Here is a 10,870-nt window from a genome sequence, read left to right on the forward strand (position 1 = left end):
ACAGCCAAGTGGTGGTGGGGGTGAGTGGGGAGACCAGGAAGGGGGAACGAAGGCAGCAGCTGGCAGAGCTGTGCCCGCAGGGAGGCGAAAGCACGCGGAGGGCCAGGGCCACTGATTGGCACCAGGGTGGAGGCTGGTGCGGCATTGATTCGCGGCTGTGCTTTCGAGGGCTGGCACGGTGCCCCATGGCCCAGCCACGTTGTTTGGCACGCCAGCCGGCATCGGGAGGCAGGGAGGGAGAGACGAAAGGAGCCAAAAACGGAAGGCGAGAGGCGTCGGTGTGCTTTGATGGCAACGGGCACCCAAGACTGGAGCCAGGCACAGCGTTATGGGCACTTCGGATGAGAGACGGAGGATGGCGCCAGGATGGGATTCGCCAGAGACGATGGGCAGAAAGATGGGTGCCCAGAAAGATGGGTTTGAAGGACATGGGTAGAGCACCGCTAAAATCTGCTGGTTAGGTGCCTCTTGGGTTTTCTTGGGGGGGGGGACAGCTGCATAACTGAGCCACCCAGACGCAGAGATCGGCACCCCAACCCGCTCTGCATTAAATAGCTCTTTCTCTTCTTCCCCCATCCCTCCGCCATTGCTTTTTGTCCCCCTGGCACACCTGTGCCCATCTGACGTTGGCACCGTGTCAAAGCCAGTTGGGGCTGGCATCACCTACGCGGGCACGTGAACAGAGTTGCTGATCTTGGCGCTGCGGCAAACGGTGAGAAAGAAGAAGGAGAGGGAAATGATAAGTCGTTGCCACGAATGCCATCCGGGCACACACAGCCTTGTAGTAACAGCGGATGTCCCAGCGGGCATGGGAGAATGGTCAATCCGGGATGGGGTGGACCTCTTTCTCCTCTCTCTGTCTGTCTGTCTTCTTCCTCCTTTTCAGTAGCATCTGCCTGCCCCATTTTAAAACACCGGATCCTTCTCCTCCTCTGCGGGTCAAGACACTGGAAAGGTCTGGGAATCATCTGCCAAGATCCTCCATGAACCTCAGAGGTGAGACTTCAAAAAAAAATATATTTTCCCCCCTAGACTTCTAAGAATAGGAACTCTGGATTCTTGGACAGCAGTTTGGCTGGGGGCATCATCGAGGGGGGAGAAGATTTGTGGCCGCATGAAAAATGTATATATGTTGGGAATATCATGGGATGGGTGTGGTGGATGCTTCGGGCTATGACAATGCTTTGTGCTGATTGGTGGAATGGCAGCCAGAGGAAAAGTCACTGATGATAACTACTCCATGTTGGGTTTTGTTATATTTGTGGTCGTTGGGCGGCTACAGGTGTCCCTTTTAGTTCACTAGAAACAATGGGAAAATATTATTATACAGAATTAGAATTCCATGGTCAGAATATGAGGACAGTAGTTAGCTTCCACCTCCAGTTTTCTCTCTCACACACTCGCTCTTCTTTCTAAGATTTCTGGATTTTTCAGGGTGCTTCAGCTTAGTTTTCCTCTCCTTTACTAGTAAATAATTGGAAAAAGCAAGTTTTCACTTAACCTTCCTTCTCCCTTCCTATTTGTTCAAAAAAAAAAAAAGATTCCAGATTTTTCAGGATCCTTCAGTTTAAATCTTCCCTCCTTTTACTAGTGAGGAATTTCCAGTTTTCACTTTATAAATTACTGCGTATAGGACTGCAGCCACACTGTCTAAAGCGGGGGGGGGGGGGGGGAAGTGTGTAGTGAAAACTACATTTTTTTGATGAAAATGATGGTTCATGACATATGGAATAACTATTTCAAAGGCATGATTCGGCATTCAGTTCAATAATTCCTTCTTTATTCAGCCAGAATCTTCAAGCAGAGAATTGGCTTGTTAATTCAAATTAAAATATAAAATTCACCTCAGCAACCTCCTGGTTCTTTTATGTTTCCATTCTTATTTTCTAATCTTAAACGTTTCTTCACCTTCCAAGATTGCTGCCTATTTCATATCTTCGCATTATCCAACAGGTTCTGTTCCCTTGAATGTTTTCATAATCCTCAGATTGTCTTAATATTTATGTGAGGTTAAAATTCCAGCCAAATTCAACCATCTCCTCTTCCTTCACGAAGAGCCAAGCTTTGCTCCTTAAGAACTTGGAATACTTGTGAGCATTCCGTGTTGTCACAGAAAGCTTAGCCAATCCGTCTTTGCTGCTTCACCATTACATGCACAATGCAATATAGCTAAGTTTTAAGGCGAGGAAGTGCATAAATCGCATTCCCCGAGATACACGTAGGTGGGTTAATCCGTGCTGCAAACACAGCACGGATTAAAATCTGATTAATTCCCCGCATTTTAATCTGTGATTAATAAATCACTTGATTAATCATATCGAGTCTTCAGCCTAATAAACTCTAATAGACGATTTTCATCAAAAGGAATTATTTTCCATTTCCAAAAGCTTTAAAGTAAAATGTTGGTGTCATCAGCAAGCAGAATTTTGGAGTCTGAACATGGATTCTTCGATGGACTGTTTCTGAGAAATTTTACGCTCTTGCCAATTTTACTTCCTCGACATCGTTATTACACCGTTTGCCAGAGAATCTGTTTGACACATGGAAAATGCCTCTCCTCACCTCAATTATTCCTAGAGAGAGTTTGGAAATCCATCCTCTGACACATTTTCCCACCTCAAAAAGAAGCCCTCAGCCTGCCATACTTGAATGTATACTTGAAGAATAGACTTCGGTCTAGATGGGCAGGGTATAAATCGAAGAAATAAATAAATATATTTTTCTTCCATGAGAACAATATGCTATTCTGATTCATAGAAAAGATTTATCGGGCAATAATAACGACTACATTTATTATTGAATTCTTCCTTGTGTTTCCACAGGGTCTTACAGAACTTGTTGTCTTTTGACTTATAAGGACCTTAATTATTTATCCCAAGGCAAAGTTTGAGAAAGGCGTTTGGACTAACAAGTTCCCGAATTCCTTAGTCATTCGTGTTAGTGGCTATATTTACCAAGCAATTTACCAAGTTATGGGGTAGAGGAGACGTAACCTACCCAAGCTCACCTTCTTCTCTCCAATATTCAATCCAATCCTTTGAGATTGGAGTAAATTCTTTTTCAGCTTGAGGGCCGTATTCCAATTGGGGAAAATTCTTTAGATTCTTGCATTCCTGTGCATGCCAAATAAATGGAGTCCATCAAGGTGCATGGACTAGCTATAATTCTTAACAATCTGGACATTTTTCAAACAATGCATACAAAAAAAATTAAATAAAATTTTAGCTCTGTGTATGTCTACTCAGGTGTAAGCCCCAGTGCAAATAGCTTACGGGGATAAAGAGCGTAGCTCAGTGCTCCTCCAAAAGAAAACACTCAGCTCTTTAAATACACTTCAAGAGCAAGGTACATAATTTTCCAAAGCTTTTAGATCACCGCTCTTATGTCCTGCCCCTGATTAGAGATAAGAGCCGTAAGTTGCTACATCATGCTGGAGACAGGCTGTCTTCCTTCAAAGCTCTGCATGGACACCCTTGCACTTTGCATCCATGATTTGCTTTAAGATCAATCCATTAATTCCCTCTTGAATGTAGTATTTCCATATCTTGTGTCAACCATCACGCACATACAGTATAGCTTATATGAGCCTGCTCAAGTGCTAAGGTCATCTGAGGAGGCTTTTCTCTGGGTCTCAGCACCTTCACAGACGTGTTTGATGGGGACACAGGAGAGGGCCTTTTCTTTCGCTGCTCCAAGACTCTGGAACTCCCTCCCACTGGAGGCCAGCCTGGCCCCATCTTTGCTGTCCTCCCCCAAACAGGCAAAGACCTTTCTCTTAATGACTGGCTGCCTGAGTGGGTTTTTTTAAAACGGGGTTGTTATGCCTTATTGCTGTGAACGTGTGTTGGCGTTGTTTATGTTTTCTAGTCTGGATTTGATCCTTTTGAGTATTTGCATTCTCACTGTCGTTAGCTTTCAATATTGTGTTTTAATGATGTAAGCCGCCTTGCATGAGGTAAAATCAATACTTTAAGGAGAACGGTGAGGTTAAAAAAAATGACTTTAAATAAAAATAAATATCTACGAAGATGAGATAGCACCCTGACATTGGAATACCCTTCCCAAAGAAGTACATCTGGTACAGACAGTACAATATTTTCAGTGTCAAGTTATGATTGTTTTTAATTTGACAGTACATTGGGAATTTAAGTAATGTTCAGGTAATGTTGCCTGTTGTTATTTTTTAGGCAAGTTTTTCCTGTTTTCCCCCTCTTTACGGTATTGTATTTAAATTGGTATTATCGTGGTTTTTTGCATTCTTTTGTATACCATCCTGGAATCCATTTGGATTCAGGTGGTTTGGAAGTATTTTAAATAATTAAAAGTAACATAGAATGATTTTTTTTTTCTGATTGAGTCACAAAGAGGCGATGGAAGTTCAGTGGCGTTTACCGTCCGACACATCTGCTGAGTATCTCAGCTTTATAAATCCCTTAAAATCTGGCCACGGATGTCTTTCAGAAGTGCCTTTAAGTCGACATTGGCTCCGGCGAACACCATGCTTAGCTATGGTTTCTTCCTCTTAACTATGGTTAGGATTTCCTGAGATAGAGAAGGTGAAGCCCATGCTTCTCTGTCCCAGAATGCAAGATGTAATCTGATTCCTGGAACATTTACCAATTTATTCTGTTCAGCGCAAACCTCCATTTTGAGACTAAGTCCAAACTGCAGACGATACTGACTTAATTTCTGGATTCTTCAGTTTCATTTTTCCATCACCTCCTTTTTGTATCATTTAGTTTGGTGAAGAGTTCTATAGAACTTAGAAGCTTTCACATTTCTGTGGTATTTTGGTTGGTCCTTATAAAGGCATCATTTGACTGTGAGTTTGGGGTGTTTGCCCTTGTATGGAACAGCACAGTTATTTTTGATGTTTTGTTATACAAACCATATTCAAGATTACTTCTCTTTGTGCACTGAAACAATCACCTATATTTTGCCTCTATATTTGAAATCATAACCAGGGGTAAAGGAGACAAACCATGATTAGCACTGATCATAGTTAAGTGTTGTGTTTTTTTCTCAGCCTTATGTATGGGGGGGGCTTTAGTTCAGTTGCCAGGGTGAAATATTGTGTTGTGTTTAAAGAAGGCACTGTTGGTGGGTTCACACATAATGTGTATATGAATTCATCACCATACAAGGACGTACAGAGTTTCCTGGGTGTCTGTGGAGATGTAGAGAACATGTGAATGTAAATTAGCCTCTTGTTTTCATGGGATTTTTTTTGTTTCTTTAGCTGTAATTAGCCTTCCAAAATATTTGGGAGGGGAGGGGTAGAAGTAAATCTGCCCCACTGAACCAATTATAGTCTCGGCCAATGATTATATTCTGCTTCTTATTCAGCTTTTGGAATGAATGTGGGTCCCAGTATGTTGTCAGAACCATAACTCTTATCTTCCGGCACTGTTGATCATCTTGGCAAAAGGCTGATGGGAGCTGTAGGCCGGAAAGCCACCCCTTAACTCTCCTTATTTCTTCTCTTCCTTTAGAAAATCATAAATACATTGCAGCAATTTTTAACGTAAATTATTTGCAAATCATAGGAACAGCCATGCTTTAGGGAAGCAAGGTTGCGTAGACCTAATTACAGTCTATTGCGTGCCCTCCCTAGAGCATAATTGGAGGGCAGATATCACTTTACTTCTACAATTCTTCCCGCACCTGTTGGAACGAAATCAATGTTTTATTGCTTTTGCTGTTGAATAAATGACACACTGGCTGCTAAGACTACAGGACGTTATAAATAAACAGTGGTTCAGGCAACGTGGCAGGCTAATAGCTTAGCATGAATAATTTTAAGAGTGCTGTAGCCATGAGTGTCTACGTTACAGATGTTGGACCTCTTTCAAACCTCCGTAATGGTTGTAGGTAGCAATGAAAAGTTCACGAGAGGAGTTAGAAAATAATGCTCTGCACCTTTCATGAGTCTTGTCTCTCCAGACTCCTTTGAATAAATGCTGCCAGGTGGGTGGATTTTGAAATGATCTGGATCTGCAGAGCAGATATACACAGAACGTATGCGCGGAAAAGAGTGCTAATAAGCTGGTTGATTTGGCGGTAGCGAACGGGGGAGGTTTTAATCAGTCCAAAGTCAGCGGCAAAATATTGTGCTAATCATGGCTGATAATGATTTTGCAATATCCACATGACGATAATGAAATGCTTGTAGGAAAGGAGATTTTGTGAGGACCCTGTCAGAAGTTCATTGTACCTCCTGGCATTCGCCTGCATTAAGGGTCTTGTCCACAGAGAGAAGGCATAGCTTTTTTTCCTCCTTCGTCTTCGGATAGCATTGGAGGAATTAAAAATAACTACATCATTGCTGTGGAGCACGACTTGGTTTGAGCCAGAGTTTACGACTGCTTAGCCCCAGAACTTGTTTTCTGAGGCAGGGGGCTAATCCATCAGGAATATGTAGAAACCAACAGCAATGCCAACGCCACCAGACAAAAGGATTAGAAACATATATTTTTTAAAAAAGAAGAGACCCAGATTGGTCTTCACTCTAAATCAGCAATCATCTTTCCTTAACTGGCCATCCTCCACAATTTTTATTTTTATGTCAGCCTTTGCTTTGGTACGTGCAGATTTCTGTTAATCTCGGTTAGAACGGAATACATGATTTGTGTGCGAGAAGAAATGGGAAGCATTGTGCGAGGGTTTGTGGACGTTGGGAGCATAGATCAAACTGAGCAAACCCTCTAAGTCCTATCCTGTCCCCCTCACCCACAGAAATTATACGCTGCTGGAACGTTGGATAGATATGGTCTGGGACTTTCATATATGGAGGCTGTAAGACTGATAGGTTGTAGGCTCCTTCATGGATTGCTGCCTTGTCGTGGCGAAGGAGCTTGAGTCATTCAGAGAAGCTATGGGCTATGCTGTGCAGGGATACCCAAGACGGACAGGCCATAGTGGAGAGTTCAGACTAAACACGATCCACCAGGAGTAGGGACGGGCAAGTCACTCCAGTATCTTTGCCAAGAGAACTCCATGAACAGAAACAAAAGGCTAAAAGATATGATGCTGGAAGATGAGCCCCTCAGGTCAGAAGGTGTCCAACATGCTACTGAGGAAGAGCGGAGGACAAGTACAAGTGGCTCCAGAGCTAATGAAGTGGTTGGGCCAAAGCCGAAAGGACGTTCAGCTGTGGACGTGCCTGGGAGTGAAAGGAAAGTCCGATGCGGCAAAGAAAAATACTGCATAGGAACCTGGAATATAAGATCTATGAACCTCGTTAAGCTGGATGTGGTTAAACAAGAGATGGCAAGAATAAACACTGACATCCTGGGTGTCAGTGAACTACAATGGATGGGAATGGGCAAATTCAATTCAGACGATTACCATATCTACTATTGTGGGCAAGAATCCCGTAGAAGGAATGGAATAGCCCTCATAGTCAACAAAAGAGTTGGAAAGGGTGTACTGGGATACAATCTCAAAAATGATAGAATGCTTTCAGTACAAATCCAAGACAGACCTTTCATCACAGTAATTCAGGTTTATGCACCAACCACCAATGCTGAAGAGGCTGAAATTGACCAAGTCTATGAAGACTTACAACACCTTCTAGAACTGACACCAAATAAAGATGTTTTTCTCATTATAGGGGACTAGAATGCTAAAGTAGGGAGTCAAGAGATAAAAGGAACAACAGGTAAGATTGGCCTTGGAGTTCAAAACAAAGCAGGGCAAGGACTAATAGAGTTTTGTCAAGAGAACAAGCTGGTCATCACAAACACTCTTTTCCAACAACACAAGAGGTGACTCTACACATGGAAATCACCAAATGGGCAAGACCAAAATCAGATTGGTTATATTCTCTGCAGCCAAAGATGGAGAAGCTCTATACAGTCAGCAAAAACAAGACCTGGAGCTGATTGTGGCTCTGATCATGAGCTTCTCATAGCAAAACTCAAGATTAAACTGAAGAAAGTAGGAAAACCCACTGGGCTAGTCAGGTAGAATCTAAACCAAATCCCTTATGAATACACAGTGGAAGTGAAGAAGAGACTTAAGAAACTAGATTTGGTGGACTGAGTGCCTGAAGAACTTTGGATAGAGGCTCGTAACATTGTACAGGAAGCAGCAACACACACCATGACAAAGAAAAGGAAATGCAAGAAAGCAAAGTGGCTGTCCAACGAGGCCTTACAAATAGCAGAGAAGAGAAGGGAAACCAAATGCAAGGGAGATAGGGAAAGTTACAGAAAACTGAATGCAGACTTCCAAAGAACAGCAAGGAGAGACAAGAGGGTGTTCTTAAATGAACAGTGCAAAGAAATAGAGGAAAAGAATAGAAAGGGAAAACCAGAGTTCTGTTCAAGAAAATTGGAACTATTAAAGGAACATTTTGTGCAAAGATGGACATGATAAAGGACAAAAATGGTAGGGACCTAATAAAAGCAGAAGACATCAAGAAGAGGTGGCAGGAATACACAGAGGAATTATACCAGAAAGATCTGGATGTCCCGGACAACCCAGATAGTGTGGTTGCTGACCTTGAGCCAGACATCCTGGAGAGTGAAGTCAAGTGGGCCTTAGAAAGCCTGGCTAACAACAAGGCCAGTGGAGGTGATGGCATTCCAGTTTAACTATTTAAAATCTTAAAAAATGATGCTATTAAGGTGCTACACTCAATATGCCTTTACGTTTGGAAAACTCAGCAGTGGCCAGAGGACAAGGCTGTATATTGTCTCCCTGCTTATTTAACTTATATGCAGAATACATTATGCAAAAGACTGGAGTGGATGAATCCGAAGCTGGCATCAAGATTGCCGGAAGAAATATCAAGAACCTCGGATATGCAGATGATACGACTCTGATGGCAGAAAGTGAGGAGGAATTAAAGAACCTCTTAATGGGGATGAAAGAGGAGAGCACAAAAATGGTCTGAAGCTCAACATCAAAAAAAAACTAAGATCATGGCCACTGGTCCCATCACCTCCTGGCAAATAAAAGGGGAAGATATGGAGGCAGTGACAGATTTTATTTTCTTGGGCTCCATGATCACTGCAGATGGTGACAGCAGTCACGAAATTAAAAGACACCTGCTTCTTGGGAGGAAAGCTATGACAAACCTAGATAGCATCTTAAAAAGCAGAGACATCACCTTGCCAACAAGTCTGCATAATCAAAGCTATGGTTTTTCCAGTAGCGACATATAGAAGTGAGAGCTGGACCATAAGGAAGGCTGACCACCGAAGAATTGATACTTTTGAATTGTGGTGCTGGAGGAGGCTCTTGAGAGTCCCCTGGACAGCAAGGAGAACAAACCTATCCATTCTGAAGGAAATCAACCCTGAGTGCTCCCTGGAAGGACAGATCCTGAGGCTGAGGCTCCAATACTTTGGCCATCTTATGAGAAGATAAGACTCCATGGAAAAGCCCCGATGTTGGGAAAATGTGAGGGCAAGAGGAGAAGGAGACCACAGAGGATGAGATGATTCGACCGTATCACCGAACCAACCAACACGAATTTGACGAAACTCCGGGAGGCAGTGGAAGGGCCTGGCGTGCTCTGGTCCATGGGGTCACGAAGCGTCGGACATGACTAAACGACTAAGCAAGAACAGGACTGATAGGAGCTGGTCTGATCAGCTCCTATCGGGAAAGCAGAAAAGGTGTAGACCAGCGATATGTTTTCTAGGCTACAGCTGTGGAGGTCAAGAAAGGCCAAGGGTGGGCCAGATTTCACAAGCTCATTGGGTACCAAAGTAAAAGCCGGTTCCTGCTCAGAGGCTGGAAAAAGTTGCTATGTTAGCTCGAGAATTCTAGGAGTTTTACTGCAAAAGGAGAAAAAAATATCCTAACTTCCATTCTTTGTCCTTGCAGAATTATAGCCAAAGCCAAGGAGTGCCTTCAGATTCCTCAGTATCAATGCTAATGTTAACTCAGGGTAGTGTTACCTGAGGATATATGCCTGTAGCAGCTGACTAGTTTGCCAGAATTTATGTTGAGTGCTGTATGTAATTTAACTGCCAGGATCTCTGTCCCTCCTTCTTTAAAAAAAAAACAAAAAAAAACTCCAGTGATATTTTTCCTCCTGGTTTTATATTTCCAGCAACCCTGTCAGATAGGCTAGCGTGCAAGAATATGAATTGTCCATGGTCACCAAATGCCAAATGACCTTGCTGGCTAAGGAGGAATTAATCGAAGCCTCCTCTCTTGGGCCATTATACTGTTTTGGCTCTGCATGGCTCCAAAGGGGCTCTGGGTCCTATGGATGACGGAGCCTGAGGTAGTAGACCCGATTCTGCAAAGCCTAGAGAAATGCTAGGTGGCATGACGTGAATAGCAGCTCCGTGTTTCATATCAATATGTCCCAGGGCTCCCCAAACGGCGCCTGTTTCCATAGCAACAAAAGGAGTCAGGCCCAAGATTCCCCAGCTGGAGATGTACCATCATAGAGCAAAGAATATTCCCAAAGATTAATCATTTTATGGCTCCCTGCCAGAGGATGGTGATGGCTTCAACACAGTGGGGTGGACCATCTCTAGAAACATGGCTACGTGGAGGAAAGTCCTTCTAGGGGGCCAACTCTCCTCCCTATATATTAGTGCTCCCCCACACAATTCTTTTATTATGATATTTTTTCCTTTTACAGAGGAACTTGTGCAGGCCTCAGTCCCCTCTCTGAGCTCTGAAACAAGGCCTTTAAGACTGCCGTGTTGTCTGCCCTTGCTTCGTAATTAGCGGTGTTCACATTCACAGGAAGAACCTCGTTAAGTTGCACCATGCGTAAACCATGCCAGAGAGTAATAAACAGGATGCGTAATAGATGTAAATAAAAGCAAAAACATCTAGGGATAGTGCGTCTAAACGCCAAAGGCCTCTGGATCTTGAGGGGCATGGTGAGATGAGGGGG

The 10,870-nt window shown here is 43.2% G+C and overlaps 1 long non-coding RNA gene across 1 annotated transcript in view; it reads left to right on the forward strand.

Moving 5' to 3' along the window:
* The first annotated feature begins 204 nt into the window (after positions 1-204).
* The window catches only part of LOC140701381 (uncharacterized), a 44,176-nt gene continuing 33,510 nt past the window's right edge, over positions 205-10,870 (forward strand). The window contains exon 1 of the long non-coding RNA XR_012080313.2: positions 205-996. This is a non-coding gene — a long non-coding RNA (uncharacterized LOC140701381). The remainder of the gene's footprint in view (positions 997-10,870) is intronic.

This window comes from Pogona vitticeps, chromosome 6, assembly GCF_051106095.1.
Source record: "Pogona vitticeps strain Pit_001003342236 chromosome 6, PviZW2.1, whole genome shotgun sequence".
Lineage (NCBI taxonomy): Eukaryota > Metazoa > Chordata > Lepidosauria > Squamata > Agamidae > Pogona > Pogona vitticeps.